This window comes from Solanum pennellii, chromosome 1, assembly GCF_001406875.1.
Source record: "Solanum pennellii chromosome 1, SPENNV200".
Lineage (NCBI taxonomy): Eukaryota > Viridiplantae > Streptophyta > Magnoliopsida > Solanales > Solanaceae > Solanum > Solanum pennellii.
In genome coordinates this window covers 49,977,771-49,986,935 of record NC_028637.1, presented here as the reverse complement: position 1 = coordinate 49,986,935, position 9,165 = coordinate 49,977,771, and the positions used below count along the sequence as shown (strand labels likewise).

The 9,165-nt window shown below is 28.8% G+C and overlaps 1 pseudogene; it reads right to left on the bottom strand.

Annotated features, from left to right (window-relative positions):
- Positions 1 to 1,690: 1,690 nt before the first annotated feature.
- Positions 1,691 to 9,165, bottom strand: LOC107020976 (annotated as a pseudogene).

Genomic DNA, 9,165 nt, shown 5'->3' with positions numbered 1-9,165 from the left:
TTTGTATTTGTAATTTTTATTTTTATTTTTGTATTTTAAATTAATTTAATAATTAAGATTATTATTATTTATTTATTGTACATTATTATTATTATTATTATTATTATTATTTGTGTTGCTATAAATGAGCAGGTTGTGGAATGATGTAGTTAAAAATATTTTCCACAAAAAAAGTTGGATTGGTTACTTTTATGTGTTAAAAATAATCTTGCGTGTTTTCCATTTTTTTTCCTTTTATACTTGTAAGTTTTATTATATTTTCGCATTTTGAATTATTTTAGTTAATTTAATAATCAAGATTATTATTATTTTAAATATTATCATTATTTCTATAAATAAGACAGTAGTGGATTGCTTCAGAAAAAGCATTACATGTTTATATTTTAAAACTATTTAAGAATTTTAAAATCATTTTAAGAGTAAAATAATAATTTATTATTAACCCTATGACATCTAATTAATACTTTAATTATTTAAAATATATATTATATATATGGTAGGAAATTAATGACAGACCATCTTAGAATGTAAAAATTCAAAGGAAATTGGTGGGAAATTATTTTTTACTAGGAGAAGACGATTTATTGTTGTTGATTACGTGCTTTATTGGTGGCCGTACGTTACGTGAAGTTTGATTATTTTTATTTGATGAAACTTGACTGGTAAGTATAATATGAACTTGTATAAGTAAAGGAGTGATTTTATTATATAAACTCATGTTACTAATTCTTCGTTGTCGGTCTATGAGATATACTGGGTAGAAGTGATTTCGTACACATACTACACTTGTTGCACACTTATGATGCATATTCGATTTCGAATACGAACACATCTCATGGAGCTTTTTGAGTCCGATCTTGGAGTATCTTGGAGTTGTGGTGAGTTGTTTGTTATTCGTGGCCTACACCTCCCTCTGTCTTTGATATATTCCGTTGTTTTTGCATTCGGACATGATATCTCTTATATATAGGCTTTGCATTCAATTTTAGACTTGCATCGTATTTTAGCAGCTCTTGTACTTATGACGTCAATTCTTGGGTGATATTTTAGCTTTCTGTATTTCGTATTTATTAAGGACTTAGTGTTGGAGATATTCTTCTTGTGATTTACCTTTTTATATTAATACTTAGTTAAATTGATAAATTTATTGAGTTGACTAAACTATATGTGGAGAACATAGGTGTCATGCATCATGACTAATAAATTTTGGTCGAGACATGCTCAATACGTATTGATGCCATCGCCGATGGAGTTGATGATGTATCGGACTTCCAGGCTGGTATTTCCAATTGACACCAATCATTGTTTCTTCTCCAACAATCGCTATCCAGGAACCACTGAGTGTTAATTAGGGAAATGGGAGAGAAGAGGAGAAAATGTCTGCCGTAATATTATAAATAATGAAATTTTAATTTCATTGCAACAAAAATAATTTTTAGCGGTAATAAATATTGATATTAATAAAGATTGTTAAAGTGTTTACCAGCATTAGTTAAGTTTCATTAGAATCAATGTCGCTAAAGGTTTTAGGGACATATAGAAAGAATGTTATTTGCCACAAAAAATACATATGAATTAATTGCCGCTAATGATCATTTTTGATGTAGTGTTTGAGGATTATCATAGTTAATTACCCCCACAAATTGCAAGGATTACTTACACCTCCGTAATTAGATGTAATTTATGAAGATTATATTAACCTCCATACTAAACCCCCAACAATTTAAGGATTTTTTTAGTGTACCCTGTATTCAAAGATTCAACTATACCATACATGAAATAGAAATATATCTATACTAAAATATTTGAACTGTTCTAACATGTGATTTATTGACCGCTCGCTTATTAGTAATTGTGACAATAAACACTTCATTCTCCATTGTTGATATCACTTTATCAACCCTAGCATCCTCATAAAAACTTGCCAATTTTTGTTCTTCTGAAAATGGTGCCAATATAATTGTCATATTATTTTTATACTATTTTTTTATCCCCACTAATATTTAAGACTCTATCATCTCCCCCTTGTACCTTAACCTTTTCTTTCTTATAACCATGCAAATTAGCTCTAAAAACGTATGCTTCTGGGGTTACATTATACTCAAATTGAGCTAGAAATGGGTAACATGTTGGAATGATATATAGTGGTGGTGCTATGAGAGATCGAGGTGTTTCAAGTTTAAATTTATGAGAGGAATCATAAAGATCTTTCTGACCTCGACTTGTTTGAAATTTGTGTGTGATTTTTGTTTTTGCTAGTTGATTAAAAAGTTTGTGTAGATCTTGATTTCTTGTTGGTGGTGGATAAGTATAACAATCTTGCTCATCACCTCAATTTGATTTATTATTATTGTTGTTATGGATCGTAGGAATCAGAACCACATCATGATTTTTCTGAGATCATGGCGTAGGGGTATGTATTTATTGGGAGGAGTTTTTAGAAATGGAATCTTCTTTGACGTGTATTGATTGAGAAGATATATTAGAAGGATAGAAAAGACGCTACATATTTTCTTTCTTAGGTGATACTTTTTGAATTTTAAGATTCAAAAAGATTTTCAAGTTTTCCTTTTTCTTATATGTTTTTAAAATATTTTAAATTGTCAAGTATAGTAATACTTTTTATGTAATTTATATATATATAAATTTTATTTTTATAATTTAAATATTTTATGTTTGTATTCAATTGTTTAAATATTGATATTTGAGTTGTACCACATGAATTGGGAACATACAATTGCTAAAATGTAATATATCAAAACTATCACCTTTTTCACAAATTCGAATTTTTACTATTCATCGTTCTTTTCAACTATTACTCTCTTTGTATTAAAACTAATCTCACTATTGAATTGATCAAATATTTGTTCTTAAAATTGACAACAGGTTGGGTAGGTCAAATGAGCATCAAAATATGAGTTTTAATACAAAGAAAGTGATTGTTAAGGTATGAAACTCGTAAACAAATAATAATACTTTAAATAGATAAATAGAATCATAAATAATTAAATATGAAACTTACCAAATATTTTTCTACCATTAACTCAAAACTAAGCTACATTGATAATGTAAGTGTAATTTTGCATGTAATAACCAAATAAAAATTATTATAACTTGGCCATTTATAGGTACTACCACGTAACATCACAATTACTTCTCTTTCTCCATCCAATTGGAAATGAAATCTTCATGTTGAATATGCATATATGTGGTATATGAGTTTTTCTTTTGCTTAAATCATACGATTGATTAATTGACATATATTTTACTTTAATAAATAATATTTTATTACAATAAAAATAATTTTTAATAACGATAAAGTATGAATAATAACAAAGAGTGGTAATGCCTTATCGGCATTAGTTTATTGTAATTAAATCCAATATCGTTATAGATTTTAGAAATATTTAGAAAAAAAAAAGAAAAGAAGAGTCAATTGCTTCTAAAAATTAGTGGCAATAAAGCTATTGTCGTTAGTAATTACTATTAAAGTCATTTTAAATAGTTTTAGTGTTTCTCCATGTTAACTTGTATTAATTTGATACAAATATATAACAAATAAATAAACGAGTGTCGTGTAAATATTTAAAAAAGTGTCATTATTTTTCTCTATTGGTAATTAATTATGTATTTGGATATGAATTGAGTAATATAGAAGAAAAAAAAGTCGTGGAACATTATTAATAAAGTATTGTTTCCATTTATAGGTCGTCACCTTTGTTTTTTTATCTATATGTCATTCTTAATAAAAATAGATGATTTTTAGTATATGCCATTTTACAAAATCAATATATAAATAACATTATTCGTTTTATTTTACCCTTGGGAGTTATTGCTCCGTCCACTTTTAATCGTCAAGGTTCCCTATTTAGAGTCAAACTATAAGAACTTTAATTAACATTTTTACTATGTATATTTTTATCATATATTGATATGCAAAGAATTTACAATTTCTAATACTTTTCACATAGTTTTTTGGATATCTAATTTTTTTGCGTAAAATATCGAAGTAAGACAATCTAATTTAAATTTATGAATTACTCAAATTAACTTTCGAAAAACGCAATATGACATTTAAAAATGGACGAAGCCTTGAAAGCAACAATTTGACCACTATAGAAAAACTATTTAATTAACTAGATAATGAAAGGCCCGTTTACGGGCCCAATATTACAATCTTATTATAGAAATTTGATTAAATTTTAAAAGAAAAATTATTTCGATATCTTCAAATAAACATGAAATAAAATATAATATTTATTAAAAATAATGACTGATAAAAATTATAATGAATCATCTCATTCTTTAAAAAGTAATAAAAGGATAAAAATAAGTTATGTCTTTGGTCTTAATATTCATTAAAATTAGGAGAACAATTTTTTATAATAAAGAAAGAATTTTTCCAAAGTAATTAATAAAAATGATGGATTAATATTTTATATCAAAGAAAAAGAATTTAAAAATATCAGCAACAATTTATATAAATATACTGCAGTAATTTAACATGAGGCAATTAATATAATAATTTATATAACTTACATAAAATAATTTTAACTATGATAAAATAATAGTAACAAATAAATGTATGTTTTTCAATAAATTATATAATGAAATATATGTTGTGAAGTTTTGAGATAGTACATAAAAAGAGAAATCAAGTTAATTAGATACTTTAAAAATTAACTCTACAATTAAAAAAAAAAAAAGCAATGCCATGAAATTGAAAAGTCCGAAGAGAACCAAAGGAAATGACATAACATGCTTATGAAATTGTTGAAAGTTTTGTTCTTGAAGAGCTATCTCACTGGGTGCATTCCTTTTGAATTAAGCATTTTGAGAAAAGTAATTGTGATTGATATTGAATTTAACATGTTAACTGATTCATTAAGGTGTTTGAATTAGTTGAATTTTGTTGAAAGTTGAATCATTAAAGAGAGAATGATCGAAATGTAGTTCTTCATGTTGAAAAAGAAATTGCATTATTGATTTTCCTAATAAGAGATCTATGCCATAGTGTATAATATTTAGGACGCGAATCAAAAATAAAGGACGAAAAATTTATTTGTATAAGACATGAGAGGGGAGAGAATTAAAGAGTGAACGAAACGAAGAATGAGTTAGTTTCTATTTATTTGTGTCATAGACTTAGTTCTAGAAAAATCTTATAATTTGTAGTTTTTAGAAAAGTCATGTAACTTGTGGAGGAAATTTACCACTTGAAAAAAATATTTTAATGAAGTTTAAAAATACAATTTATGGTTTTTTAAAATGAAATATATATGATCATATTACCGTAGATTGTCCTCAACTTTTAAAATCAAACACATATTTAGATTAATATGTTTGAAATCAAGTAAAAGTACAAATTTGATTTTATATTTTAATAAAGAACTACACTTTTATAATTTAATAAACATTTTTAGTTTACTTTAAATAAATATATCATCCTATTAATTTTATTTGTAAAGTTACTTTTTGACATCTTTTTAAAATATATATTTTTAAATATATTGAAATTAATTTGATTTATTCTTTAATTTCAATCTAATATATATTATTAATTTTATCATGCTTATTTCTGTTCAGGTACATTAATTAGAGTCAAAATAAAGGTGAAAATAATTAATTATATTTTTAAGTAATGAATTTTTATGGTAAAATAGGCCATTTTGTAAGCATAATGAATATAAAAATATTAGGACTTAATTAGAATAATAATTAAGTAAAGTAAGAAATAGTTATCACAATAACTCATAAAAATGTGAAGTGCTAACAAAATGTATTGATAGAAATAACATTAATCAAAGATATTTCTAGAATTATTGGAAATAACAAACTGTTGGAAATAACCAGTTTTACTTCTATTAACGCAATCAAAATCTTAGTACGTCATGGAACTGTAATCCTTAAACTGGTGGATTTCAATATCAAGCTACTTAAAATCCACCACCTGTATAAATAATCAGAATCAATATAGAAACCGCCTCTTTAAAGATTCAATTAAACAAACATCAAACTAAATTAGTACTACTCATAGAGACATGGTGAGGTTGTTTAGAAGTCTTTCAGCCTCCTTAAAGAAAAGGAACACCACTTCAACTCTGCTCTTATTTAGAAGTTTCTACAACTCAAGAAACCGACTTTCTAAGAAATCCTTTTGTATTCAACACAAAAATGATAAAATCCTGTTACAGAGATAAACACATCAAAGTATACAAAAGTTGCATATAACTTCTACAAGCTATCATACAAAGTGGAACAATAAGGACTTGCCAATATATAGTCTAAAATTAATACGGAAATGTGCATGAAAAATTGCTTGGTGGAAGACCGTGTTTTCAAAAGAGTTTTTTGGGGCGAGTCTTGGGGCGGGTGCACCAAAACACACCAGATCGCAAATGTAAGGCGTAGATTCATCGGGTGTAAGTCTAGAATTTGGGGTGTAAGCTCCAAGCTTAAAAATATATGCTCTCGGCATTTTTTTTTAAAATTTAATGTTGAACCTTTGTTGCTTTAAATCATATTTATATTATTGGTGTAATAATGTTTCTCAAATAGTAATTGTAATACTTTTTTCTTCATTATTGGTGATTAATGCCTTTCTCAAATAAAATCATAATTGAAAGTTTTACTTTTACTTTTTTTTTAGTGATAAAATTGAAAAATTGAATATACATGTGACTACGCTTTGTAAATCCATAAGACTTACGCTCCGTAAATCCATAAGACTTACTCCCTGTGTCTCGGGACTTACGTCTCGCCTCGACTGCATAAGACGTCTCACCTCATTTTTCCTCACTTCGAATATAAGACTATCCCAGGAAACAAAAAGTTTAACTGAAATAATAAGAACTCTTACAAATGTTATCGACAACATCCTCGAGAGTACAGAGTAGAACTTAACAAACAATTTTGTAAAATGAGGTTTGAAGAGATGGTTGCAACATAATGAGTAAATGATCATCGTTATTTGAAAAGAACCAGCTTTTCTTAGAATAAGTTGTAGAAGGTTTCATTTGCAGGGAAAGTAAAATGGAGTGGATGAAGTAAAAAGAAACAAAAGAAAAAAAGGTACATAAAGAGTGAGAAAGAAAAACTTTGCTACGGGGATCGAAGGTTAGGCAAATTACTTTATTCCTATCTCTTACTACTTTTTCTAATGTTGCCATTTGCCAAAATACTAATGTACCTTTGTGCAGTAGTCCAACAACTTTCTTCCTCCAACTTCATTAGCCACTTCTGCGTCGCTCATATTTGGGAAAGCTTGCTCGGTGGTGGAGCCTTAGCAATGCCAGTAGCCTAAAGTGGGTTGGCTATCTACATTAATAAGCAATGCCAGTAGCCTAAAGAGGGTTGGCTATCTACATAATATTATTATTATTTTTTCTTACGAATAAATGTTCCAAAATTTTAAAAATCAAATTTCATAATATTTAGCTTTAATATTTTGTTTACTTTAACATAAAGTGAATGAACAAAGCAAAAAAGAAAAGGATGGGGAGAGGGGAGGCATTAAGCTTAAAATGAAATTATTTTTATTGTTTCAAGCTTTCAGTATTGAAAGCATAATCAAATGAGATGTTCTTTTGTTCTCTTTTAGCATCTTTATAGATATAGTTTAGAATTTGTTTCTCAACTTTAAATTAAATAATTACATTTAAATATTATTTAAAATTTTCATGAAAGAAATAAAAATTCAAATTTATCGAAAACTGAATTATCTACTAAATCTAGATTTCTAATCAAGAATGTAATTTAATTAGCTTAGACAATTAAACAAATAAGCTAATGAATAATAAATTTTAAATTATTTATAAAATGCACTCATGGGAATTCGAGCCCACGCCTTCAAAGTAAGGCAGGAGAGCCTCACACCGTTGGATCAAAACATTTATTAAGTTTAACCATTACCAGTAGCATTTTACTTATATATACGGTATAATTATTCGGCGGGACACTGTAGCTCCGCCCCTGGGTGGGGGATCAGAAAGGTTTCAAAAATCGGACTGTCGGAGGAACATGGGAAAATGCAAGTGGGTGGAAGGTGTTTCTTACCTAGAGGTTGGAGGTCCCATAGTAGTGGGTAAAGATACTGTTGGACATCCGGTTCTAGACAAAGTTGCGGGGTTACTACCACATCCTTTCCTAATAAACTTTAAGTTCTTCATAACGAAGTGGGATAGAAAGTTTTCAATCATAAAGAGACAAACAACAGATGACACAGGAAGGCAATCAGTTCAAAAAGAGATAAGACAATCTGAATAACGTCAGTCCAAATTTGACCAAGGATAGAAGCAAGCTACAAGCCTTAGCGACCACTTTCCTGTGGACCTGATGTAGTAAAAAAAGCAAGAGAAGAAAACAAGACACTGAGTTGCTGCTAAGTTGCAACTATAAAAACTCCTCTCATTGATCGCTATATCGAAGATATGAGCAATTTCTGATTAGTACTCCCCCTTCTCAAATTCTAGGAGTGGTTAGAGAAATAGGCAATTGGAAATAAATAGTTTAGTGAGGGAAGAGGGCATTCCCTTTACGTGAAGGGATTGAAGATTACAACAATACTGGATGGTCATCCCAAAGAGGGAGGAGGGCAGTGCTGATTCTGCAAGATACTGGAGTTGATTGCAGGAGGAGATGTATAGATGTTGAAGCGAAATGAGGTGCATGCCAAATACCTTGGGTTGGTAGAGAATGGAGCTCATGATGGCAATATAAATGTATCTTAGAGAGAGATGAGGGAAGCCCTTCTTCCAGCAGAGAGTGAATTTTAGGTAAATAAATAGTAGACACATAGTCAAGAGAGTTGAGCTTTTGAGAACTTGGCTGCTTATTTATTCAGATTGCATGCCTTTGAATAGAGCAAGGACACTCCTAATCCTCATCAGCATGAATCTCTTCGTCACTGCATCATGGATAATCTTTAACTCTCTGAGACAGCGGAGTCTCTATAAGTGCCACTCCTTCGGCCATTCACCAGTTTCTCGCAATCGATGGTCTCAAAGACTTATAAACTGAAGGGCGATCCTTCATGAAAAGATTCTATTTCTGGACATCCAAAACAGTTGCAGTCTATTAAGAACTGGAAGGAATTCCTACATATATTCTGTCAGCTGCTTCAGCTTCTTGCTGTTGACGATAATCAAATAACGCTGAATCCCACAT